A 26,627-nucleotide genomic window follows, 5' to 3' on the forward strand; every position below is an offset into this window, starting at 1 on the left:
CTCCCGGCACTAGGAGCTATTTTCAGCTTTCATGCCCTAGGACACGGCCAGAGCTATTGTCTCAGGAAACTCTCTGCCTGTCTCTCGCCCGGCCTCCCTCCCTTCCTCCCTCCCTCCTCCGCTTCTCCCCCTCCAGCTCCATCTGTCCTCCCCTCCACCCTGCATTTCTACACAGGATGGCTCACAGACAGCTGCTCCCTGTGCCCACCTGCCACCATTCCATGGATGTCAAAGCAAGCCCTGGGGACTTCCCTGGAGGTCCAGTGATTAAGACTCCGAGCTTCCACTGCAGGGGACGCGGGTTCGATCCCTGGTCAGGGAAATAAGATCCCACATGCCACACGGCACGGCCAAAAAAAAATGAATAAAGTTATAGTGATGAAACAGCCCTAGTGGTGCAAGGATGGGACGTATAGCTCTATGGTATAGAATAAAGGTCCAGAAACAGATATATGAGAACTTGATATGATAGAAAGTAGGGAAATTAAGGAGTTTTCAATAAATGGCATTAGGACAATTACATATCCATGTGGGAAAAAGTAAATTAGAAAATAAAAAAAAGCAAGCCCTGGTCAGGTGTGACCTTGGGCCCAGGGCCATTGGCACATGTTGTCATGTGGGACGTTCTTCCTTAGACTCCTCCCTCCCTCCTGTGTCACTGTCACTTCCTCCAGAACCTTCCTGGACTCCACTCCACAAGCCTGGGGTGTGCCCTCACCCGCCCTGGATCACCAGAATTCCAATCCCGGCCCACCCTTCCCCGCCAGGTAGAGAACTGTGCATGGTCAATAAGACCGTAGAGGTCATTGGCCATTGCTATTGCAGCTGGAATTGTTACTGTGTTTAGATAGGGTGACCAACACCCGCCCCCAGTTTGCCCAGGACCGCTCAGGTTTGAGCGCTGGAATTCTGGGGAAACCCTCAGTCCCAGGGGACCCCAGAAGGCTGGTCAGCCTATTTAGGACAGATCTTTCACTTGATCTCCCAACCCCCGAGAGCCAGAAAGGGAATCTCTCCCCTCCCCCAGGACCGCTCAGGTTTGAGCGCTGGAACTCTGGGGAAACCCTCAGTCCCGGGGGACCCCAGAAGGCTGGTCAGCCTATTTAGGACAGATCTTTCACTTGATCTCCCAACCCCCGAGAGCCAGAAAGGGAATCTCCCCCCTCCTTCCATTGTAACCTTCATTCATTCATCCACTCATCCCTGTATTCAACTCCTTTATTCAGCAAGTATTTATGAAGCATCTACTACAGAGCAGACACTATTCTAGGTGCTGGGGACATAACAGCATCCCTGTCCTCAAAGAGCTCACGTTCTAGCGAGGGCAGCAAACAGTAAACTGAGAAGGTGTGATTTATTACATGGGGATGATGTCTCGGAGACCACTGCAGGGCAGGGGAGGTGGGAGAGGAAAGGGGAAGTTCTAAATTCAGGCGCTGACGGGATTGGGGCAGACCTTGCCCTGGGCCAGGCTGGTTGCTTCAACACAGCTGTCCTCGCCCAGAGCCATCCTGCCCCCGCCTCACCCAGTTCTTCCGTGATGTGTGTGGAAAATCTGTGGTTGTCACAACTGGGGGGCAGGGGACCCTGGAATCAAATGGGTGAGGCCAGGGATGCTGCTAAACCCCACACAGTGACCAGGAGAGGCCCTCAGCAGAGGATGACCCGCCCCGAATAACCCCAGTGCCACGGGGGAGACCCTGCCCTAATATTATTCAGACCCGCTGGTGCCCCCAGATTCCTGCACAGGCAGGGACTCTAACCGGGTCACCTCTGTATCCTGAGGTGACCTAGAGTGGGGCAGCCAGGAGGGCTGAGATGAGTATCGGGGGTGGGTGAAACGACAAATCTCTGTGCCCACTCTCCCCGCCGCACCCCAGGGGCGATGGTCTCTATCTCCTCTCTGTGCAGGTAGCTTTTCCCTGAGCCATTTCTTCTTGTCAAGGTCCCTGTCGCAGGTTGGGTTCCCCGAAGATGACGTTGAGAGCAAGGATTGGAGTGCAGGTGGTTGATGTGAGGCGTGCAGGAACAGATACAGCTGCCATAGGGTCCCACAATTCCACTCCTGGGCATAGATCCGGAGAAAACTCTAATTCAAAACTATACATACACCCCTGGCATTTCCCTGGTTGTCCAGTGTTTAAGACTCCGCGCTTCCAGTGCAGGGGGCATGGGTTCCATTTCTGGTCAGGGAACTAAGATCTCACATGCCGTGTGACAATAAAAGAAGAAAGAAAAAAGAAAGAAAGAGAGAAAGAGAGAGAGAAAAAAAGGAAGAAAGAGAGAAAGAGAGAGAGAGAAAGAAAGGAAGAAAGGCAGAAAGAAGGAAGAAAGAAAGAAAAGATACACGCACCCCAATGTTCATTGCAGCACTATTTACAGTAGCCAAGACATGGAAGCTACCTAAATGTCCACTGATGGATGAATGGATAAAGAAGATGTGGTACATATATACAATGGAATATTATTCAGCCATAAAAAGAATGAAATAATGCTATTTGCAGCAACGTGGATGGACCTAGAGATGATCATACTAAGTGAAGTAAGTCAGAAGAGAAAGACAAATATCATATGATCTCACTTATATGTGAAATCTAAAATACGACACAAATGAACTCGTCTACGAAACAAAAACAGACTCACAGACATAGAGAACAGACTTGTGGTTGCCAAGGGGGAGAAACAGTGAAGGAGGGTTGGATTGGGAGTTTGGGGTTAGCAGATGCAAACTATTAAATATAGGATGGATAAACTACAACGTCCTACTGTCTAGCACAGGGAACTATATTCAGTATCCTGTGATAAGCCATAACGGAAAAGAAAAAAGTTTTATTTATAGGTTCCATCCCTAACTGAGCTGGCCCATCCCCTCCCATGGTTCTAAGTGCAGCCCGAAGCTGCAGACTTCCCACCGTGGTCTTCAGCTCCAGAGCAAGCCACCTGCAAACCACCCACATCTTCCCAGGGGCTGGCAACTCTCCTTTGCTACTGATTCGAAGGCACATCCAAATAACAAAAATGTGACCCTGAAAAGAAACTCAGGCATGTTCAAATCAGGGAAATAACATTCTTAGCTCTGTTGAGTACTCGCTTCATTTTAGAAGAGCTTAGAGTTACAAAAAAGTTGCAAAGATCTGTACAGAGTGTACAGAGTGCCGTGGACCCTGACCCAGTACCCCTATTTCCAACTGGTTAGTACCTTAGTACGACATGTTTATCCAACTAAGGAACCAAGATGGATACATTGTTATTAACTAAAGTCCAAACTTTATTAGCATTTCCCTAGTGTTCCCCTAACATCCTTTTTCTGTCCCAGTCTCCTCTGGGCTGTGACATTTCTCAGACGTCGCTGGGTTTTGATACCTTGAAAGTTTTGAGGAGGACTGGTCAGGTATTTTGTCCCTCAATTTGTTTGTCTGTTTGTTTTCGGATGTTTTCTTATGGTTGGTCTGGAGTTATGGGGTTTGGGGCAGAAGACCCAGACAGAGATAAAAATGCCATTCTCCTCAGGTCACATCAAGGATACACACTATCAACGGGACTTATGACAAACGATTTTACCCTTGATCACCTGGCCAGTATCGTCCTTTTTTTCTTGCTGCGTTGGGTCTTCGTTGCGTGTGGGCTTCTGTAGTTGTGGCACGGGGGCTCAGTAGTTCTGGCTCCCAGGATCTAGAGTGCAGGCTCAGTAGTTGTGGCCCACGGGCTTAGTTGATCTGCGGCACCTGGGATCTTCCCAGACCAGGGCTTGAACCTGTGTCCCCTGCATTGGCAGGCGGATTCTTTTCTTTTCTTTTTTTCTTTTGCAACCAAAACTTTAATCCCAAGGATTCTCACAAAACATATTACAAATGACAGCATGAAAAAAAAATTGCACAGTAACTCAAAGTTTAGCTCTACAATATACTCTTAATCTGGCAGGACATTGGTATCTTGATAATCTCAAATTTCCAAAGAATATTACAAAGAGCTATGTATTCATGTACAGCAATCACAGAGGGGACGTATGACCTAACTCAAAGGTAAACTAACTTCCTTGAAACTTCTTAGATTTTAAACTCCCTGGACAACCTCTTGTCCAGTGTGAAGACTAGTGGAATTTTTAAACCTCTAATCTAGGGTAAGGGTGCGGCTTTCATTTTTACCTGCTGGCTTGGGTTCACAGCACCTTTTAAAGACTGCTTGCTTAACTACAGCTGCATACCATATCCCAGCTACAGAAAGTCTTTTCAATGTTTGCCAGTGTTGTTTCCATAATAGTAAACATCACACTTTAGGTGGGCAGGAGTTAGAGTTTCATTATCAGTCTAGGCAAGACCAAAAATTCAAAGCAAATTCAATTTTGCTTAAGGGAACATTGTAAGGTAACAATTCTTCATATTACATGCCTCATAGGACCCATTTCAAACCATAGAGAATGACACCTTTATGTGTCACTGTCCCAAGAGACAAACAAGTGTGAACAACTAAAACATTTAAAAAGTGCACCAAGCTTCGGAAGTCTCAAACAAAACTTGAATATTCTGTACATACTCCTGCCAAATGAAGTTATTGCCTGTACACCACTCCTCTTGCAAAGTGGTCTTCTATTTCCTTTCATCTGACCTAGATCGGCTAGGAGACCTAGAGAAAGATCGGGACGGCTTGTGATTTCTCTCTTGGGACAGGGATCTCTCTCTTCTCCTATATCTAGAAAGGGACCTGCTCTGGCTGACGGAGAAGGCTCTCCATCTTGGAGATGTGTGGGAGGTGGAGGACTCCTCCTCCGATAATCATCTCGAGGGCGACAACCCCAAGAAGGAGGCGGTCACGATTTCGACTTCTCTTTTCCCCATTCGACAGGTCCACTCTTACTCGGCAGCCACATAGTGTTCTCGCATCTAGTTCTCGGACAGCATCAGCTGCATCTCGGGGATCTTCACATTCAACAAGAGCGAAGCCAGGAGGGTTTTTAGCACCCCACACACTTCAGAGTGGTCCATAATAGCCTAAAGCTCGTTCCAATTCAGACTTGTTACCACTGTTTCCAAGATTCCCTACATAAACTTTACAGTCCAATGGACAGGAATCACGTTGCAAGACCCTCGTGGCTCCTGGGTTTCATGGGCCACAGGGTGGTCCCGGGCCTCTAGAATCTGGCAGCTGAATCTGCTTACACAAGCTGTCCTGTGGGGATGCTTTTCCACCTATGTGTCCAGCCCGGGGCCCTGCTGTCTTGGCCCAGCCTCCCGGGTGAGAGGGTGAACCCCAGCTCCCTGGAGCAGACACTCAGAGCCCTGGTGACCGGACTCACAGCTGACGGGGCTGGAGCGGCGGCTGGACATTTGTGGCCACCCTGTTGGTGTTTGGCCCCGTCTGCAGTTCCAGTTCCAGCTGAGAAAGAGCCTCCCTGTGTTATTTTCTCCTGGTTGTGTAAGGATCCCCGGTGTCATTTGACAGAAGTGTAGATGGTGTGTTCTTTCTCTCTTTTCTCCCTGCTTCCTCTCCTCCCTCTATCCCTCCCTCTCTCCCTGTCCCTCTTTCCCTGTTCCACTCTCCCTCTCCCTCTTTCCCTCTCCCTCTCTCTCTCTCCCTCTCTTTCTCTCCATCTGTCTCTCCCTCTCTCCCTCCCTCTCTCTCTTTCCTCTCCCTCGCTCCCTCTCCCTCTCCCTCTTCCCTCTCCCTCTTCCCTCTCCTCTCTCCCTCTCTCCCTCCCTCTCCCTGTGCCTGTTTCCCTGTCCTTGTTTCCCTGTTCCGCTCTGCCTCTACCTCTTTCCCTCTCCCTCCCTCCCTCCTTCTCCCTCTCCCTCCACCTGCTTCCCTCTCTGGAGAGGGAAAGAGGTGGAGGGAGAGGGACAGAGAGCAGGAGAGGGAGGGGGAGAGGGAGAGAAAGGGGGGTAGAGAGAGAGAGTGATAGAGGGATGGAGGGAAAGACATCTCTCCCTCCCTCCCTCTATCCCTCTCTCCCTCCCTCTATCCCTCTCTCCCTCCCTCTCTCCCTCTCCCTCCCTCCATCACTTTCCCTCCTTCTCACTCTCCCTCCCTCTTCCTCTCCCTCTCTCCCTCCCAGAGAAGGAGAGACAGAGGGAGAGGGAGGGGGGGGGAGAGAGGGACACGGAGAGGGAGGGAGGGAGGGAGACAGAGAGGGAAGCAGGCACTCTCTCTCCTTCTCCCTCTCCCTACCTCCTTCTCCGACTCCCTCTCTCCTTTGCTCCCTCCCTCTCCTCTTCCTCTGTCTCTCCCTCTCCCTCCCTCCCTCTAGGAAAGGAAGAGGAAGGGAGGGAGAGGGAGAGAGGCAGGTGGAAGGAGAGGGAGAGGGAGAGATGTCTTGCCCTCCTTCCCTCTCCCTCCCTCGCATTTTCCCTTCCTCTCTCCCTCCCTCTCCCTCTCCCTCCCTCTGTCTTTCCCTCTCCCTCACTCGCTCCCAGAGAGGGAGAGATGGAGGGATAGGCAGAGACCAGAGAGACGGGGAGAGGGAGGGGGGAGAGAGGGAGAGGGAGAGGGAAGAGGGAGAGAGGGAGAGAAGGAGGAGAGAGGGAAAGAGAGGAAGGAAGAGACCTCTCTCTCTCTCCCTCTCTAACTCTCTCCCCTCTCTCTCTCCCTCTCTCCCTCTCCCTTGTCTCTGACTGTCCCTACATCTCTCCATCTCTGGGAGGGAGTAAGGGAGATGGAGAGACGGAGGGAGAGGGAGAGCTGGAGGGACAGGGAGAGGGAGGAGAGGGAGCGAGGGAGAGGGATAGAGGGAGGGAGAGACGGATAGAGGGAGTGAGGGAGAGATATCTTTGTCTTTCCCTCCTTCCCTCTATCCCACTCCCCCACTCTCTCCCTCACCCCCTCCTTCTCCTGCTCTCTGTCCTTCTCCTTGAAACTCCTTCCCTTCTCCCTCCTGGCCCTTTTAGGCCACTCAAGCAAGCAGGAAATGCAAATCAGCACTACAAAGAAGTCTCACTTCCCAGCGGTCAGAAGGGCCATCCTAAAAAAGTGTAAAACCCAGAAATGCAGGACAGGCCAAGGCGAAATGGGAGCCTTGTTACGCTGATGGGCGGGATGTAAACTGCCAACGGCCACTCTGGAGAAGTGTATGGTGTTTCCCAAAACATCTGAAAAACACAGCTAGAGAGCATAGGGCACTTCCACTCATGGGCGTATAAATAGGGAAAACTAAAAATCAACAAGACACAGTCACCACAATGTTTACGGCTGCTCTGTTTACAAGAACCTCCACTTCGGTACACTTTAAATATCCCAGGAAAGAGAAAAATGGATAAAGAAGTTGTGGTACTTATGTACAATGGAATGTCACTCAGCCATGAAATCAATGTCATAAGGCTAACAGCAGCATGATCAGTGGATTTAGGTACGATGAGTCTAAGTGAAATAAGTCACACAGAAAAAGACAATTATCATAAGATATCACTTATAGAGGGAATGTAAAAATCGCTACTCATGGACTGAATCACAAAACAGAACAGAATCACACATTTAGAAAACATACTATGGCTGCTTAACGGGAAAGGTAGGTGGGGTGATGCATAAAACAAGGGTTTGAAATTAGCTCAGATACCGTTCCATAAACCCAATACGTAATAGACAAGACCTACTCCTTGCTCAGTGAACTGGACTCAACACCCCCTATTCAGCACACAAGTATATATCTGACTAGTAAGCATCTGAAACCTTATGTATTGATATCTCTCTGTAAGTGAATCAAGTGGCTGTAAAGTGCCATAAACACAGCAGTGAAAATCAGCTAATCCCCATTATAAAAATAAATTACAAAAAAAAATACAAAGACAGTGAAAGTCAGAGAAATTCTTACAAAATTCTTTCAGGGACTGTGATGCAACCTGGATTGACCATATCTAGACCCTCAGCTGAATGAGACATAAGGCTGGACACTCTTGGGGCTGCGAGGTTTGGTGAGGTTGGGTGATCAAATGCAGACCCTTTAAAGTAATACTGCGTGGGACCAGTTCCATGGAGCCCAAATCTCCAGGTTCAAGGGAATCTTCCTACAGCGAAAACATGCATGGGAAACCCAGAGGATGGGACACCGTGTGATCGGGAAAGGTTTCTAAAACGCACCTCATTTCTCATCTCCTGGTGCTCGGGTTCGCCATTCCAGCCGCTTTCCTAACAATCTTCCCACTTGGAGAATCAGCGCCTTTAACCTCCTGTTTCGTACAGGTTGCAATTTGTCCTGAGGATGAACGGGAAGAGGGGGAACCAATGAGAGACTAGCTCTAGCTGTAGGGACAGGCATAGGTCACTTTAATTTCCCATTAGGAAGAAGGATTAACCACAGGCTGAACCTGCCCCCCGGAACCAGAATAGGGCCTGAAGCAATCCTGCGGTTTTGCGGCCAGCTCCCAAAAAAGCAAGTTGAAAAATGGAGCTCAGTGACACTACAATGCACAAACCTGCAGAGTTACAAATGATAACTATCGTCCAAAAATATATTGACGGAAGGCAACGAAGAGGATTTGAAAGTAAGGCAGAATTGCAGGAAACAGATTTCAGGAGGTAGATTCGAATCGCCTTTAAAGCACGTGAAAAGCGGCAAAACGTTGAAAATGATGCCCCTGGCCAAAAAGGGCGTATGCGTGTTTTCCCGAATATATTCAGGAAAAAACGCATACGCCCTTTTTGGCCAACCAAGCAAGCAGGAAATGCAAATCAGCACTACAAAGAAGTCTCACTTCCCAGCGGTCAAAAGGGCCATCCTAAAAAAGTGTAAAACCCAGAAGTGCAGGACAGGCCAGGGAGAAATGGGAGCCTTGTTACGCTGATGGGTGGGATGTTAATTGCCAACGGCCACTCTGGAGAAGTGTATGGCGTTTCCCAAAACATCTAAAAAACACAGCTAGAGAGCATAGGGCACTTCCACTCATGGGCGTATAAATAGGGAAAGCTAAATATCAACAAGACACAGGCACCCCAAAGTTTATGGCTGCTCTGTTGACAAGAACCTCCACTTCGGTACACCTTAAATATCCCAGGAAAGAGAAAAATGTAATAAAGAAGTTGTGCTAGTTATGTACAATGGAATATCACTCAGCCATGAAATCAATGTCATAAGGCTAGTAGCAGCATGATGAGTGGATTTAAGTACGATGATTCTAAGTGAAATAAGTCACACAGAAAAAGACACATCATAAGATATCTCTTATAGAGGGCATGTAAAAATCGCTACACATTAACTGTATTACAAAACAGAAGAGAGTCACACATTTAGCAAACACACTATGGCTGCTTAACGGGAAAGGTGAGGTGGGGTGATGCATAAAACAAGGGTTTGAAATTAGCACAGATACCGTTCCATAAACCAAATGTGTAATAGACAAGACCTACTCCTTGCTCAGTGAACTGGACTCAACTCCCCCTATTCATCGCACAAGAATATATCTGACTAGTAAGAATCTTAAAACCTATGTATTGACTTCTCTCTGTAAATGAATCAAGTGGGTGTAAAGCGGCATAAACACAGCAGTGAAAATCAGCTAAACTCCATTATAAAAATAAATATATTCAGAAAAAAACGCATACGCCCTTTTTGGCCAATCAAACAAGCGGGCAAAGCAAATCCATACTACAAAGAAGTATCACTTCGCATTCATCAAAAGGCCATCCTGGAAAAGTGTAGACAGCAAAAATGCTGGACAGGCCATGGAGAAGAGGGAGCTTTGTTTCGCTGATGACGGGGATGTAAATAGCCAACGGCCACTCTGGAGAAGTCTATGGTGTTCCCTAAAACGTCTAAAATACAGAGCTACAGAGCATACATCTCTTCCACTCTTTGCCGCATATCTTGGGAAAACCAAAAATCGACAGGACACAGGCACCCCATACGTTTAGTGCTGCTCTGTTTAGAAATGCCTCGATTTGGGTACAACTTACACGTCCTTGGAAGCAATAAATGGATAACGAAGATGTGGTACTTCTGTACAATGGAACATTACTCTGCAATTAAATCAATGAAATAAGGCCAATTGCAGCAACTCGTGGAGACTGAGGTGCGATCATTCTAAGTGACCTAAGTCAGACATAAAAAGAGACTTACCATAAGGTATCACTTATAGATAGTATCTAAAAATGGCTACACATGAACTCAATTACAAAACAGAAACAGTCACACATTTAGAAAACACACTTATGGCTGCTAAAGAAGAAAGGTGGGGTGGGGTGATGCATAAACCAGGAGGTTGAAATTAGCATAGATACAGTTCCATAAACAAAATAGGTATTCGACAGGACCTACTGTATAGCTCAACGAGCTGGACTCAGCACACTGTTGTCACCGGAAAAGGATATATAAGACTGGTAAGAATCTGTAAAACAATTTATTGATGTCTCTCTTTAAGTGAATCAAGTGGATAGATGCAGAGCAGGAAGAAACACAGTATTGAAAATCAGCTATACCCCATTATAAAATTAAATAACAAGAACAAAAAAAAAGACAGTGAGAGAGAGAGAAATTCTTACAAAATTTGTTCAAGGGCTGTGATGCAACCTGGACTGACCACATCTAGACACAGAGCTGGATGGGACCTAAGGCTCTACACTCGTTGGTCTGAGAGGCTTCGTGAGGATGGGACAGCAAATGCAACACTTTTAGAGTAATACTGCCTGGCCCCCATTCCATGTGTCCCATATCTCCAGGTGCAGGGGACCCTTCCTACAGCTAAAACATTCATGGGACATCCAGAGGATGGTACACCGTCTGATCGGGAAGAGTTTGCAAACGTCACCCCATCTCCACTTCTCCTGGTATTCGGGTTCCCCAGCTCCTTTCCTTAGAGTCTCCCCACTTTGGGAAGGCAGCACACTCAACAGCCAGTTTTTCACGGCTTGGAATTTTCCGGTGAAGAAGGGGAATGGGGGGATGGAATGAGACACGAGCCTTAGATGTTTGGACAGGCATATGCCACTCTAGTTTCCTAATCTGGAAGAAGAATTTCCCTAGCCTTCAGGTGCCCCAGTAACCGGAATGGGTCTGTAGAAATCCTGCCCCTTTGTGTCTGCTTCCCTAAACAACAAGTTGAAAACCGGTGCTCAGGGGCACTGCAATTCACAAACAAGCAGGGTTGTAACTGACACCTCTAATGGAGCCATTTCTTCAGCCAAGTATTCCTAAAGGCCTTGTAAGCAAGGCAGAATTGCAGGAAAGGAATTTCAAGAGGTAGTTTGCACTCACCATTAAAGCACATGCAAAGCTGCTGAACATCGCCAATGATGCAGTTTGCCAAAAAGGCCGTATGCGTTATTCCTTAATATATTCAGGAAAAATCCTTACTCCATTTTTGACCAACAGAACAGGTGGGCAATGTAAATTAATACTACAAAGAGATATCACTTCGCACCAGTCAGAATGGCCAACCTCACAAAGTGTAAAACCTGAAATGCAGGACAGGATGTGCAGAAAAGGGAACCCTGACAAGCTGATGGTGGGAATGTAAATTGCTAACAGCCACTCTGGAGAAGTGGGTGGTGATTCCTTAAAAATCTAAAAACCAGAGCTTCAGAGCATATGGCGATACCACTCCTGGGCCTGTATCTTGGAAAAAACGTAAATTGACAGGACCCAGGCATTCCAAAATTTATGCAGCCCTGTTTACAAGAGCCTCTACTTGGAAGCTACCTAAAAGTCCTTGGAAGGAAGAATGGATAAAGAAATTATGGTAGATATGTACAATGGAATATTACTCAGCCATGAAATGAATGAAATAAGGCCATTTGCAGCCACTCGGAAGGACCTAGATACATTCATACTAAGTGTCATAAATCAGACAATGAAAAATATCATATGATATTACTTATCAGGGGAATCTAAAAATTGATAGAAAGGTACTATCTTACAACACAGAAACAGAGTCCCAGACTTGGAACACAAACTTATGGTTACCAAACTGGAAAGGTGTGTTGGAGGCATAAATCATGAGGTTGGAGTTAGTATATACATATTTACAGAGAGAAAACTTGTAATCAACATGGACCCGCTGTAGAGCACTTGGAACTCTTCTCAACACCCTTTAGTAACCTCAATGGGAAAATAATTCTAAAAAGAATATATAGTCATCTCTGTATAAATGCATCATGTTGGTGTATGTCAAAAATGAACACAATATGGTAAATCAACTATACTCCATTATAAATTTAAAATTAAATTACAGAAAAGAAAAATGATCACTAAATTCGTTTAGTCGCGGTGAACGTGCTAGTGTCACATCCCTGGACACAGACCCAATTTGGTCCCAAGACTGGACTGTTGTGGGCCTGAGGACCTCGGGAGGATATGCCAGCTAATTCACCCCCCTTGAACATGTAGTACCTGGTCCCCTCTGCATGGGATCACAATCTCCAGATCTAAGTGTGCCCTCATACTACTAAATCAACCCTCTGACACCCAAAGGATGGTGGACTCTCTGGGCTGGATGACACTTGGAAAATCACCTGGTCTCAACATATCCTGGTGTTTGGGTTCCGACCTCCAGACTTCTTCGTTAGGGTCATCCCACTCTGCAAGACAGCACCCTCAACAGGTGATTTTGCAGGGGTTTGTATTTGTTCGGGGGATGAAGGGTAAGGGGGAAGAAGGAATGGGACAGAAGCCCTTACATGTTTGCTCAGGCACATTCCACTCTAATTTAAAACCCAGGAACAGGACTTTCCCTACATCTAAGGTTGTGTCAGCAACCAGACAGGGGCAGTAGAAATCCTGCCGCCTTCTGTTTCCCATAACAACAACTCTAAAAACTGGACCTTATAGGCACTTCATATTCACAGTGCCTGGGGAGCTGTAAATGACAACAGCCCTCAAAAAATGTCTTAGGGTAGGTAATCGAAATAGACTTCAAAACAAGGCAAGCTTTCAATAACCCTTTTTCAAGGGGTAAATTTTACTCACACTGTTCAAAAAAAATAAAGCACATATGAAGATGCTCACCATTGCTTTATGTTAGACAAATGCAAATCAGATGAACAAAGAAGTATCACCTGGAACCACTCAGAACAGCCATCATCACAATGTCTACAAACACGAAATGCTTCAGATGGTGTGGGAAAAAGAGAAACCTACTACTTATTATTATTTTTTTTAATCTGCGTTGGGTCTTCATTGCTGCATGTGGCTTTTCTCTAGCTGCAGCAAGCGGGGGCTACTCATCGTTGTGGTACAAAGCCTTCTCTTTTCGGTGGCTTCTCTTGTTATGGAGCACAGGCTATAGGCACACAGGCTTCAGTAGTTGTGGCTCGTGGGCTCTAGAGTGCAGACTCAGTAGTTGTGGTGCACGGGCTTACTTGTTCTGTGACATGTGGGGTCTTCCCGTGCCAGGGCTCGAACCTGTGACCCCTGAAATGGTAGGCAGATTCTTAACCACTGCGCCACCAATACTACGCTATCGGTGGCAATGCCAATTGGTAATAGCCACTATGGAGCACAGAATGGAGGTTACCAGAGTAAGGGGAGGCGGCAGGGATAAATTGGAAATTGGGATTGACATATACACACCACTATATATAAAAGAGAAAACAAATAAGGGCTTACTGTATAGCACAGGGAACTCTACTCAATACTCTGTAATGATCTGTATGGGAAAGGAATCCAAAAAGGATTGGATATATGTATAACTGCTTCACTGTGCTGTACAGCAGAAAGTAACACAACATTGTAAATCAACTCTTCTCCAAAAAAATTGAAATTGAAATGAAATGAAATAAAATAAAATAAAATAGAGCTACCAGATGATCCAGCAAGTTCACTCCTGTGTGCATATCTGGAGGAAAGCATAAATCGAAAAGACACATCTTCCCCAATGTTCACTGCAACACTCTTTACAATAGCGAAGACATGGAAGCAACCAAAATGTCCATCAACATATGAATATAGGTAAAGAATATGTGATACATATATATAATGGAATATGACTCAGCCATAAAATAGAAGAAAATAATGCCAATTGCAGTCACTTGGATGGACCTAGAGATGATTGTACTAAGTGAAGTAAGTCAGACAGAGTAAGACAAATATTGTATGATATCACTTCTAGGTGGAACCTAGAAATTGATACAAATGAACTAACTTGCAAAACAGAGGCAGACTCACAGACTTGGAAAACAAACTTATGGTTACCAAAGGGGAAAGGTGGGGGGTAGGGATAAATCAGGAACTTGGGGTAAACATATGAATACTACTATATATAACATAGATAAGCAACAAGGACCTACTGTATAGCACAGGGAACTCTACTCAATATTCTGAGAATACCTTTATCAGAAAAGAATTTGAAAAAGAATGAATATATGCATATGTGTAACTGAATCACTTGCTGTGCAGGTGAAATGAACACAACATTGTAAATCAACTATACTCCAATAAAATTTAAATTACAAGATAAAGAAAATCACCTATATTTCAAAAGAAAATAAGAATCCCCATCTATTTTTATGGCTTGATAGTTTACTTTTTTAGTGCTCAATATTATCCCATTCCCAGAATATATTAATACTATATCATTTCATTCACCTATTGGAGGACACCTTAGTTTCATTCACATTTTGGCAATATTGAATTAGGTGCTATAAATATCCATATGCAGGTTTTCGTCTGGAAGTATGTTTTAAACTACTTTCAGTAAATATCCATGAGAACACTTGCCGGATTGTACAGTAAGGGAATGTTCAATATTATAGCAAGTGTCAATCAGACTACCAAAGTAGCTGTATTATTTTTCATTTCCACCAATAACAAATGACATTTCCTATTGTTCCACATCTCCTACAGAATTTGTTCTTGTCATTGTTCACATTTTAGCCATTCTAAGTGTTACATGGTGGTATGTAATTGTATTTTTAATTTGCTTTTTCATGGCAGCATGTAATCTGGATTATTCTTCTGTATACTTATATGCATAGTGTCTATTTTCTTTGGTGAGGTGTCCATAAAGTATATTGGTCCACATTTTATTTAGGTTGCTTTCATTTTCTTCTACCCAATCTGTATTTGTTTTATTTATTTTTGTGCCTTATTGCATTAGCAAGGACTTGAAGTAAAATATGGAAAAGGAGCCATGAAAGAGGACATCCTTGCTTTTACCTGAACTTAGTGGAAAAGCTTCATGTTTTGGACCATTAATCATGATGTAAGATAAAAGTTTCCTGTAAATCTTTGTTATCAACTTGAGAAAGCTCCAGTCTATTTCTTTAACTGAGAGTTTTTATGAAGAATGGGTGTTAGATTTTTTCAAAGGGCTTCTGAATCTATTGATATGCTAATGATTGTCTTTAGGGTGTTGATATGATGGATATAATTATTTGATTTTAGAATGTTGAACCAGCCTTGCATACCTGGGATTATTCCCTCTCATTCATGATATAAAATTCTCTCAAAATATTGTTGGATTCGATTTGGTAATATTTTGTTGAGGATTTTTGCACTGATGTTCCTGAGAGATATTGGTCAGTTTTCTTTACTATTCGGATGTTCCTCTAAGTTTGGATGTTGTGGATTTAGTGTCAGACATTCGTTTGGGGAGATTCTCAGTCATTTTTAGAAAATATTTTCTGTTCTTTGTTATCTTTATTCTCCTCCTGCTATACCCATTATGTATAGGTCGCAGCATTTTTCATTGTTCCACAATTATTGATTACTCTGTTCTGTTGATTTCTTTCCTGCCCATTTTCTCTTTTCTTTTGAGATTTAAAGGTTTCTCTTGATATTTCTTCAAGCTCACAGATATTTCTCCTCAGCCAGCTCTTTGACTGCTAAAACAAAATATGAGAGACTTGGTATTTTATAAACAACAGAATATTTCTGTTTTCTCATAACTGCTGAGGCTGAAAAGTTCAAGAACAAATTACCAGGGGCTTCCCTGGTGGTGCAGTGGTTAAGAATCTGCCTACCAATAAAGGGGACAAGAGTTCGAGCCATGGTCCGGGGACATCCCACATGCCATGGAACAACTAAGCCCATGCACCACAAATACTGAGCCTGTGCTCTAGAGCCCACAGGCCACAACTACTGAGCCCGTGAGCCACAACTACTGAAACCCGTACGCCTAGAGCCCGTGCTCCGCAACAAGAGAAGCCACCCAATGAGAAGCCCGCACACTGCAACAAAGACCCAACACAGCCAAAAAATTAATTAATTAATTATCTAATTAATTTTTTAAAAAAAGAACAAGTTGCCAGCTGACTTAGTGTGTGGCGAGCGACCAATTTCTGGTTCATAATATGGGTCTTCTCGCTCGGCAATGAAATCATGGAATGGGCATAAGATCTTCTGTGTGCTACACTTATTAGGTCACTAAGCCCATGTTTGAGGTCTATGGCCTCATAACCTAATCACCTCCCCAAAACTCCTCCTCCTAATACCATCAACATGGGAGCTAGGTTTCAAAATTTTAAAATTAGAGGTACAAATTGTTTACACCATAACAGGGACCACAGAGTTAACTGACTTTTCCTTTCATGTTAAAGGTTTGCACATTTATATTTATTATATAATCCCCAAACCCTTGTTTTTTTTTTTTAAGATTCTTTTTCTGTATATGCCAGTACAGACCATTGAGACGAGTTCCCTGTGCTATAAAGCAGGTCTTTATCAATACTTATCTATTTTATATATAGTAGTGTGTATATGTCAGTCCCAATCTCCCAATTTATCCCTTCCCCACTTATCCCCTGGTAACCATAAGTTTGTTTTCTATATCCATGACTCTATTTCTGTTGTGTAAATAAGTTCATTTGTACCTTTTTTTTTTAGATTCCTCATATAAGCAATATCATATGATATCTGTCTTTGTGTGTCTGAGTTGCTTCACTCAGTATAACAATCTCTAGGTCCATCCATGTTGTTACAAAACCCTTAATTGTTAAGGATAACTCTCAATTTTTTCCAGTATCATCAGCAATTCTTTCTGGCAGACACGTGATAACACTTTAAACAGGGATATTGAGACCAAGGCTCCTGACCTGCAAACAAACAAAACATCATTCATATAGTGAAAACTTTGCACATAAAAGGATGAAAGCACTTGGTCTAAATCCCTTTGCACCCACTGCTGACAGAGGGCAGAGGAGTTTGATTCACTAATCTTCCTTACGTGCACTTCTTCCTAATGGGGTATTCCATGTAAAACTTATAAGAAGCGGGAATGCATCATGGAACACACCAATCTCTACTACAGATTCTGAAGCAGCAAAAAAACAAAACAAAACATGATGAATCCATCCAAAGGGTTCTGGCCACATTGTTACAATAGCTTCCCTCGCACTGTGAACCCTTTTCAAACCCTATCACTTGAACCTATTTTTATTTTTTTCAACAAAAATAATGTTAATCTGCAGTCAGACACTCCAGTAATATTACACTATCCCTTGTGCAAGTATGTAGGGATTTGAGGAGCTATGGGAGTCCATCATGAGAAGTTGCCTAGAGTAATTAGGACATTTCATTTAATGTTGGCTCTTCTCCCTAAGATGTCTGCTGTCCTCTTCTTTTTGTAGCTACTAGCATTGAGAAAGTGACCAAGATAAGGCCCTTCTCTTTTACTGCCCATGAACGCAGCTGTGATTAACCCCACAGAACTTGGTGCTTCCAGAATCCCCTGAACCTACTGACCCTCCATGAATGGCATGACATAGATAAGAATGGTGACGTGTATCCTTGTATAGAGTATGCTATAAAATTTTCGACTCTTCCCTTCCTCATAATTCCAAAGAATAGATTTCTTTGGATTTCTGCTTAATGCTGCTGGAGTTGGTACATAAGTTGAGGGAGGTATCAGGGCACACCAAAAGAGAGGGTAACTGCACAGAAAACACAAGCAGGTACATTTCTGTGTAGTTTCAAGCAGCTTATTTGCTATATCAACCATGGTGACATGTTGACCCTTCCTCTTTCTACTAGTAGTACAACAAACATAAAGGATATTTAGGCTGCTTGTTTTATCCCCACCTCTCACAATTGATCTGCATTAACATATAGGACAATGAAGGGCCCTTTCTACCATCTTAACCAATATTTGAGAACTAGAAAATGTCCAGATTTTTCTGGGGATTATTTTCATATTCCCCAATCAGGCCTATGAAGGAATCTTACCTATTGTGTTTAATGAAGTCATATCTCTGACAACATTCCATCATCAACAAAACTGGAAAGAAATTTGAAGGGTCTTCGATTTTACCATATTTGAAATAACAATATTTTAGCCTGACACGTTTTTGGATTTTAGAAAAAAATATTTTAAATGAGACAAAAAATCATTTTTATGGCACAAAAAGACAGCAATAGTTTTATATTTTTATCTGTTCCACTTGCACACAAGTGTCTCATGGGGTTATGTAAAGCACTCCTGTTGGGTGCTGTGCATGGTGCAAGTATGGATTAAAGCTTAGGAATCTTAAGCTTCAGTCACCTGAAACATTTAAATTAGGATGCAAGCAATCCTGTCCAACATTTGAACAGAGCAAGACACTCTCTTTATTTTATTTGTCAGGTAATTAATCTGTCTTTTCCCCAAGGAGAGAAACAACTGGCATCTTCCATCAATGTGTTGTACAAAAATCTTTGAACAGAGAGTGCAAGCAGAGGGTGATACAAGATGTGAAAAAAAAATGAGAGACCCTTGTGGCATTTTCTCCTAACTTATTGCAATCTCCCATTTAAAATGTGGGAATAATCAATCTTCTGAGGAAAAAGGCCCAAGGAAGGTTTTTGCTTCTGTGGAATAATGGGATTGCTAAAGATTTCAGGAGGCAAGACGAATTAGTGAGAATGACCATGAGAAATCAGAGAAAAGTCAGATCCATGGATGAAGTGATGTTTACCACTGTGAATCAATGAGAAGTAGGAGCAAATGAAAAGAAAACTGAATACAACATTTTCTGAATAAATGTAACATTTCAGCTGTCATAGAAAAATTAATACTCACTATGATACAACATATTTAGTTTAGAAAGTTAACTTAATTTTAAAGCTTAATAATTAGATTTATTAAAGAAACGAAAACATATTTGTGGTTTAGAATAAATAATGTGTTCTGCTACAGATAAGAAGACTACATAAATAAATAGAAATAAGACTAAATAAATAAATAAAGAAGAAAATAACAAATTAGATGTTATTAACATTAAAAACTGACACTCATCTAAAGAAAGAGAAGGAGAGACACAAAGAGAGAAGAACTCATATCAAGCATATATTAAAAACTCTTAAATAAAAAGTCTTCAGATGTTATAAAAAAGAAGTCTTCAATAAGAAGATAATGGAATAGCAAAATGGGGAAAATATACCAAAAGATATTTCAAAAAAGAGAGTACAGAATGTTAAGTAAACATATCAAAAGATGCTTGGCTTCTTAGTAGTCAATTAAATGCAAAAACGTGATACCTGGAATTATCACTCACCAACCAGAAAGTTCAAATGAAAATGACAAGTATTATCAAGTTTGACAAGAATGTGTATAATCCTTGAATCTCATTCATTGCTGCTGAAGATGAAAAATCATACAAATGTTTTGAAAATATTTAGAAATATCTAAAAAGATAAACACAAGAAAGCTATGACTCGAAAATTTTACTACTACATGTATACTGAACAATAATTTATACACACACCGCCAAAGCTCAAGTTCTAGAATTTATATACCAGTGCTGTTCTCAATAGACACAAACTGAAAATCACTCATATTGTAATACACATTGGAATAAATTAATTAATAGTTAAATATTTACACTATGGAATCCTATGCATCAGTGGCAATGCATGATCACAACAACAGGCAACCATATAGGCATATTCACAAACAACATAAAATAAAAAAGCCCAATCCAAAAGTGATTTTACTGTGCCATAACATTTATATAAAATACAAAATACAGGTAAAGTTATCTTTTTGTTAGATACCAGAACAATATTAAACCTTAAGGGGAGTCACTAGAATGGGACCAGGGGACCTCTGAGTATCTGGCAATTTTCTGTGTATTTATCTAGAAGCTATGTAGAGAGTGTATTCAGATGCTGAATTTTCTGAAATTTGTCATTTCCTTACAAACCATGCATGTTTTTAGTTGTTTTTTATACATAACAAAAAGTAAAAAAGATAGACTAGGGAAGGTAATTATATTAGCACTTTAATATCCATGCTTTTCAAGGTGGAAGTGAAAGGTATTAAATACTTGACATTGTGATTACTCCTTAAATGTAAGGTGAAACTTTGAGGTTAATAAATAAGACATACTTCTTCATATATAATCCTCAAAGAGGAGGGGTAGAAAGGAGTATTATTTTTTTTCTTTAATAAAGAATCGTTAAGATAGAAAATAATGAAAACAGACTAGGTTTAAAAAAGAGCACACTGGACTTCCCTGGTGGCACAGTGGGTAAGAATTTGCCTGCCAATGCAGGGAACAGTGGTTCAATCCCTGGTCTGGGAAGATCCCACATGCCACAGAGCAACTAAGCCTGTGTGCCGCAACTACTGAGCCTGTGCTCTAGAGCCTGCAAGCAACAACTATTGAGCCTGCATGACACAACTACTGGAGCCCATGCACCTAGAGCCCATACTCCACAACAAGAGAAACCACCACAAGGAGAAACCCACGCACCACAACGATGAGTAACCCCTGCTTGACACAACTAGAGAAACCCTGTGCAGCAACGAAGACCCAACGCAACCAAAAATAAATAAAATTAAATCTTTTGACTTCTGAGATGACTCACTCACGTGGCTGTAGGTAAGAGGCCTCAGTTCCTTTCCACATGGATCTCTCCTTAGGGCTGCTTGAGTGTCCTCATGACATGGCAGCTGGCTTACCCCAGGATGAGTGATCTAGCAGAAACCAAAGCAGAAGCTGCAATGTCTTTTATAACTTTGGAAGCTGCACTTTGTCATTTCTGCAATTTCTTATTAGTTAAACAGTCAACCCTTTTCAAGTGCGAGGAGCCACACAGGTACATGAAGACTGGGAGATAATTAGGGGATAATTAGGGCCATCTTGGAGGTTGGCTACCAAAGTGGCTGACAAGCCGAAGTCTGAATTTTGTTTTCTTCACTTCTGGAGAGAAAATGGTCAGTGATTCTCATTGGTGGTCTTTGAGATGTACCAAAGTTACCTCTTGCTCTCACCCCCAGCCATGTGGCTGACAGGGTCTTGGTACTCCAGCCGGGTGTCAAGCCTGTGCCTCTGAGGCGGGAGAGCCGAATTCAGGATATTGGTCTACCAGAGACCTCCGGCACCTTGTAATATCAAACGGCAAAAGCTCTCCCAGAGGTACCCTTCTCAATGCTAAGACCCAGCTCCACTCAGAGACCAACAAGATCCAGTGCTGGACGTCCCATGCCAAACAACTAGCAAGACAGGAATGCAGGCCCACCCATTAGCAGAGAGGCTGCCTAAAATCATAATAAGGTCACAGACACCCCAAAACACACCACCGGATGCTGACCTGTCCACCAGAAAGACAAGATCCAGACACACCCACCAGAACACAGGCACCAGTCCCCTCCATCAGAAAGCCTAAACAACCCACTGAACCAATCTTAGCCACTGGGGGCAGACACCAAAAACAACGGGAACTATGAATCTGCAGCCTCTGAAAAGGAGACCCCAAACACAGTCCCCAAAGCCAAATGAGAAAACACAGAAACACACAGCAGATGATGGAGCAAGGTAAAAACCCATCAGATCAAACAAATGTGGAGGAAATAGGCAGTCTACCTGAAAAAGAATTCAGAGTAATGATAATAAAGATGATCCCAAATCTTGGAACTGGAATGGAGAATAGACAAGAAACGTTTAACAAGGACCTAGAAGAACTAAAGAGCAAACAAACAATGATGAACAACACAATAAATGGAATTAAAAATTCTCTAGAAGGAAACAATAGTAGAATAACTGAGGCAGAAGAATGGATAAATGACCTGGAAGATAAAATAGTGGAAATAACTACTGCTGAGCAGAAAAAAGAAAAAAGAATGAAAAGAATTGAGGACAATCTGAGACACCTCTGGGACAACATTAAACGCACCAACATTCGAATATAGGGGTCCAAGAAGTAGAAGAGAAAAAGAAAGACACTGAGAAAATATTTAAAGAGATTATAGTTGAAAACTTCCCTAATATGGGAAAGGAAATCATTAATCAAGTCCAGGAAGTGCAGAGAGTCCCATACAAGATAAACCCAAGGAGAAACATTCCAAAACATATATTAATCAAACTATCAAAAATTAAATACAAAGAAAAATTATTAAAAGCAGCAAGGGAAAAACAACAAATAACATACAAGGGAATCCCCATAAGGTTAACAGCTGATCTTTCAGCAGAAACTCTGCAAGCCAGAAGGGACTGGCAGGACACATTTAAAGTGATAAAAGGGGAAGAGCTACAACCAAGATTACTTGACCCACCAAGGATCTCGTTCAGATTCGACAGAGAAATTAAAACCTTTACAGACAAGCAAAAGCTAAGAGAATTCAGCACCACCAAACCTGCTTTACAACAAATGCTAAAGGAACTTCTCTAGGCAGGAAACACAAGAGAAGGAAAAGACCTACAATAAGAAACCCAAAACAATTAAGAAAATGGTAATAAAAACATACATATCAATAATTACCTTAAATGTAAATGAATTAAATGCTCCAACCAAAAGACATACACTGGCTGAATGGCTCTGAGAACACGACCGGTATATATGTGGTCTACAAGAGACCCACTTCAGACCTAGGGACACATACAGACGGAAAGTGAAGGGATGGAATAAGATATTCCATGCAAATGGAAATCAAAAGAAAGCTAGAGTAGCAATTCTCATATCAGACAAAAAAGACTTTAAAATAAAGACTATTACAGGAGATAAAGAAGGACACTACATAATGATCAAGGGATCAATCCAAGAAGAAGATATAACAATTGTACATATTTATGCACCCAACATAGGAGCACCTCAATACATAAGGCAAATGCTAACAGCCATAAAAGGGGACATTGACAGTAACACAATCATAGTAGGGGACTTTAGCACCCCTCTTTCACCAATGAACAGATCATCCAAAATGAAAATAAATAAGGAAACACAAGCTTTAAATGATGCATTAAACAAGATGGACTTAATTGATATTTATAGGACATTCCACCCAAAGACAACAGAATACACATTTTTCTCAAGTGCTCATGGAACATTCTCCAGGATAGATCATATCTTGGGTCACAAAGCAAGCCTTGGTAAATTTAAGAAAATTGAAATCGTATCAAGTATCTTTTCCGACCACAACGCTATCAGACTAGATATCAATTACAGGAAAAAATCTGTAAAAAAATACAAACACATGGACGTTAAACAATACGCTACTTAATAACCAAGACATCACTGAAGAAATCAAAGAGGAAATAAAAAAATACCTAGAAACAAATGACAATGAAAACATGAAGACCCAAAACCTATGGGATGCAGCAAAAGCAGTCCTAAGAGGGAAGTTAATAGCAATACAATCCTACCTCAAGAAACTAGAAACATCTTAAATAAACAAGTTAACCTTACACCTAAATCAATTAGAGAAAGAAAGAAAAAAAAACCCCAAAGTCAGCAGCGGAAAGAAATCATAAAGATCAGATCAGAAATAAATGAAAAAGAAATGAAGGAAACAACAGCAAAGATCAAAAAAACTAAAAGCTGGTTCTTTGAGAAGATAAACAAAATTGATAAACTATTAGCCAGACTCATCAAGAAAAAAAGGGAGAAGACTCAAATCAATAGAATTACAAATGAAAAAGGAGAAGTAACAACTGACATGGCAGAAATACAAAGGATCATGAGAGATTACTGCAAGCAACTATATGCCAATAAAATGGACAACCTGGAAGAAATGGACAAATTCTTAGAAAAGCACAACCTTCCAAGACTGAACCAGGAAGAAATAGAAACTATAAACAAACCAATCCCAAGCACTGAAATTGAGACTGTGATTAAAAATCTTCCAACAAACAAAAGCCCAGGACCAGATGGCTTCACAGGCAAATTCTATCAAACATTTAGAGAAGAGTTAACACCTATCCTTCTCAAACTCTTCCAAAATATAGCAGAGGGAGGAACTCTCCCAAACTTATTCTATGAGACCACCATCTCCCTGTCACCAAAACCAGACAAAGATGTCACAAAGAAAGAAAACTACAGGCCAATATCACTGATGAACATAGCTGCAAAAATCCACGGCACAATACTAGCAAACAGAATCCAACAGCACCTTAAAAGGATCATACACCATGATCAAGTGGGGTTTATCCCAGGAATGCAAGGAGTCTTCAATACATGCAAATCAATGTGATACACCATATTAAAAAGCTGAAGGATAAAACCATATGGTCATCTCAATAGATGCAGAAAATGCTTTCGACAATATTAAACACCCATTTATGATAAAAACCCTCCAGAAAGTAGGCATAGAGGGAACTTTCCTCAACATAATAAAGGCCATATATGACAAACCCACAGCCAGCATCGTTCTCAATGGTGAAAAAGTGAAACCATTTCCACCAAGATCAGGAACAAGACAAGATTGCCCACTCTCACCACTATTATTCCACACACTTTTGGAATTTTTAGCTACAGCAATCAGAGAAGAAAAAGAAATAAAAGGAATCCAAATCGGAAAAGAAGAAGTTAAGCTCTCACTGTTTGCAGATGACATGATACTATATATAGAGAATCCTAAAGATGCTACCAGAAACCTACTAGAGTTAATCAATGAATCTGGTAAGGTTGCAGGATACAAAATTAATGTACAGATATCTCTTTCATTCCTATACATTAAAGATGAAAAATCTGAAAGAGAAATTCAGGAAACACTCCCATTTACCACTGCAACAAAAAGAATAAAATACCTAGGAATAAACCTACCTAAGGAGACAAAAGACGTTTACTCAACAAACTATAAGACACTGATGAAAGAAATCAAAGATGACACAAACAGATACAGAGATATACCATGTTCTTGGATTGGAAGAATCAACATTGTGAAAAGGACTCTACTGCCCAAAGCAATCTACAGATTCATTGCAATCCCTATCAAACTACCAATGGAATTTTTCAGAGAACTAGCACAAAAAAATTTCACAATTTGTATGGAAACACAAAAGACCCTGAACAGCCAAAGCAATCTTGAGAAGAAAAACAGAGCTGGAGGAATCAGGCTCCCTGACTTCAGACAATACTACAAAGCTACATTAGCCAAGACAGTATGGTACTGGCACAAAAACAGAAATATAGATCAATGGAACAGGAGTGAAAGCCCAGACATAAACCCATACACATATGGTCACCTTATTTTTGATAAAGGAGGCAAGAATATACAATGGAGAAATCACAGCCTCTTCAATAAGTGGTGCTGGGAAAACTGGACAGCTACAGGTAAAAGAATGAAATTAGAAGACTCCCTAACACCACACACAAAAATAAACTCAAAATGGATTAAAGACCTAAATGTAAGGCCAGACACTATAAAACTCTTAGAGGAAAACATAGGCAGAACACTCTATGACATCAATCACAGCAAGATCCTTTTTGACCCACCTCCTAGAGAAATGGAAATTTAAAAAAAAACATAAACAAATGAGACCTAAGGAGACTTAAAAGGTTTTGCACAGCAAAGGAAAATGTAAACAAGATGAAAAGGCAACCCTCAGAATGGGAGAAAATATTTGCCAATGAAGCAACTGACAGAGGATTAATCTCCAAACTTTACAAGCAGCCCATGCAACTCAATATCAAAAAAACAAACAACCCAATCCATAAATGGGCAGAAGACTTAAATAGACATTTCTCCAAAGAAGATATACAGATTGCCAACAAACACATGAAAGAATGCTCAACATCATTGATCATTAGAGAAATGCAAATCGAAATTACAATGAGATATCACCACACACAGGTAAGAATGGCCATCATCAAAAAAATCTACAAACAATAAATGCTGCAGAAGTGTGGAAAAAAGGGAACCCTCTTGCACCGTTGGTGGGAGTGTAAATTGATACAGCCACTATCGAGAACAGTATGGACGTTCTTTAAAAAACTAAAAATAGAACTACCATATGACACAGCAATCCCACTACTGGGCATATACCTGGAGAAAACCATAATTCAAAAAGAGTCATGTTCCACAATGTTCATTGCAGCTCTATTTGCAATAGCCAGGACATGGAAGCAACCTAAGTGTCCATCAACTGATGAATGGGTAAAAAAGATGTTGCACATCTTCAATATAAAATGGAATATTACTCAGCCATAAAAAGAAATGAAATTGAGTTATTTGTAGTGAGATGGATGGACCTAGGGTCTGTCATACAGAGTGAAGTAAGTCAGAAAGAGAAAAACAAATACTGTATGCTAACACATATATGTGGAATCAAAAAAAAAAGAAGAAAAAATGGTTGGGAAGAACCTAGGGACAGGACAGGAATAAAGACGCAGACATAGAGAATGGACTTGAGGACATGGGGAGGGGGAAGGGTAAGCTGGGACGAAGTGAGAGAGTGGCATGGACTTATATATACTACCAAATGTAAAATAGCTAGCTAGTAGGAAACAGCTGCATAGCACAGGGAGATCAGCTCAGTGCTTTGTGACCACTTAGAGGGGTGGGATAGGGAGGGTGGGA

General features: G+C 41.9%; 1 long non-coding RNA gene and 1 pseudogene across 2 annotated transcripts in view; both read right to left on the reverse strand.

Moving 5' to 3' along the window:
* Nucleotides 1–26,627, reverse strand: part of LOC309653758 — a 177,651-nt gene that overhangs the window by 9,630 nt on the left and 141,394 nt on the right. The gene's annotated exons all lie outside the window — the stretch shown is intronic.
* LOC309653753 (serine/arginine-rich splicing factor 3 pseudogene) lies at nt 4,273–5,324 on the reverse strand (annotated as a pseudogene). The gene is made up of 2 exons: nt 5,285–5,324; nt 4,273–5,093 (listed from the first exon to the last, which is right to left on the reverse strand). The product of its transcript is annotated as a serine/arginine-rich splicing factor 3 pseudogene (transcript).

This window comes from Balaenoptera physalus, assembly GCF_965194825.1.
Source record: "Balaenoptera physalus genome assembly, contig: HAP1_SCAFFOLD_1117, whole genome shotgun sequence".
Lineage (NCBI taxonomy): Eukaryota > Metazoa > Chordata > Mammalia > Artiodactyla > Balaenopteridae > Balaenoptera > Balaenoptera physalus.